The sequence below is a fragment of the Asparagus officinalis genome, chromosome 2, assembly GCF_001876935.1.
Source record: "Asparagus officinalis chromosome 2, Aspof.V1, whole genome shotgun sequence".
Classification (NCBI taxonomy): Eukaryota; Viridiplantae; Streptophyta; class Magnoliopsida; order Asparagales; family Asparagaceae; genus Asparagus; species Asparagus officinalis.
In genome coordinates, this window is record NC_033795.1 from 54,429,157 (window position 1) to 54,431,188 (window position 2,032).

Consider the following 2,032-nt stretch of genomic DNA (forward strand, 5'->3'; position numbering starts at 1 on the left):
ATACGAAATTCATTATCAAACTAAGAAAAATACGGTAAAAGAATTCTAATGTTCCACAACTACTACAGAAGAAAACCACTACGCTTCAGTTTGTTCTTCCACTCCATCGGAAGGATACTCCAACTGGGCATACACCGTCTCTGCTACATCATCGAACTGGACACATATGTCCCCTAAGTCTGACGCACACTAGACAAAACAGGTGTACGTCAGTGTGCATGGCACACGGCAAGATCTCACATGAAAAAAATAAAATGGTCGTATGACCCATGCTATGACAGGAGTAACAATAATAGGAAGACAAGGGTACATACAACTAGAAATCTACTAAATCAAAATGTAATCCTCTACTAAACATGATAACATACGACTACATACATATAGTAACCGGGTCAAATACTAACCATCCTAAAACTCACTGGTCCACCTCTCAAATAGGTCCAATTTCGCATTACCGAAAGACTGGCTGTTCACCATCCCCTACGTGCATCCAATCCTGCAAAATAGGTAGCTAGAGGACTACACGCAATCCGATCTCGGCCCGGTCCGCACTCAGGTAAAGTTCAGGTGATAAAACGTGTCACAGACCCAAGTGGCGAAACATGTCACTTGGCCCAACAAACCAACCCCAGGACAAAACAGGTCACTGGTGCGGGCCTGGAAGATAAGTCGACAATCACATTCGATCATGCGAACCAAGACTTTCTCAACCCATCTCTTCTCGGTCTTTCTAAGTCAATGATAATAATCCCTTTTAAAACTCTGGTTCACCACCTAAACTTAGTCAACATACCCACATGAGTCACTAGGTCTGTTCATGACGCATGAGGCCACTAAATCATGAACTACTAAGTGTTCTCAATCACAACAAAGAGATAATAAATAAAACTAATTTCATGCAACCACATCATGACATGTCGAATATATTAAACTCAGACTACTCTCTTTTTATTGTCATTGCATTTCATTTTGTGTGTGGTTTGTTAGAATTACTTTTAATTACATTTTATTCATCCATAAACCCTATTCACCCGCCCTCTAGGGCCTTTCAATTGGTATCAGAGCAAGGTCTCTACTTTTTTAGGATTATAACCCTTAGAGAAAAGATCATTATGGAGGCTTCAATGAACATGCATATGCTAGAAGGACAATCCACCACTAGACAACCTCTCTTCACCGGTAGCAACTTTGCATATTGGAAAGCTAGGATGAGAATTTATTTACAATGCATTGACCTTGACATTCTAGATATCGTAGAAAAGAAATATGTTAAGAAGTCTGGTGGAAAAATGACCGAGTGTAGAACCCCGTAAATTTATTAATGAATATATTGAGTTATTAGTGGTAAACATTTCTTTTGAGATGAATAACCATATATATGTTAAATAAATGTGATAAATAGTGTTTGGGAGCCTAGCAAGAATTTCTATGTTAGAGAAATCAAGGGGATTGATCAGCATGTGATAGAAGGCATAGCAGGCAGTTGTTCTGCTGTGCGGTCGACCGCGATGTGCGCGGCGGTCGACCGCACAGCAGTCAGGCACACAGGAGACTTTTCTCCTGCTGTGCGGTCGACTGCGCAAGGCGCGGTGGTCGACCGCACAGCAGGCAGAGAGTTTTTCTGTGTTGGGTCTTAATGGGTTTCGGGTCGGGTTCGGGTCGGGTTGTGGGGTTAGTATATATACTATCATACCCTAAAGAGCCCCATTTCTCATCTGAAATCAGAACCCTAGCCCCCTCTCTCCTCCTAAAACCCTAGTTTTCACTCTTTGGTGATTTGGAGAAGCTTTGGAGGGTTTTTCAGCGGATTTTTGGTGGTTTCAGCGAGAGGGATCATCTCCCTCCAGATCTAGGGCTTCGTTTTCGTCGTAGGCGAGTAACATCTCGCCCAACTTCATCCCTTTTCGTTTTTATGCTTAGATTTGAGTTTTCATCCGGTTTTTTATTGAGCCTAAACCGTATTTTACGTAGATAAAGTAGATCTTTATGGCATAAGATGTGAAAATCATATATTTCAGTCATAAAAAGTTCA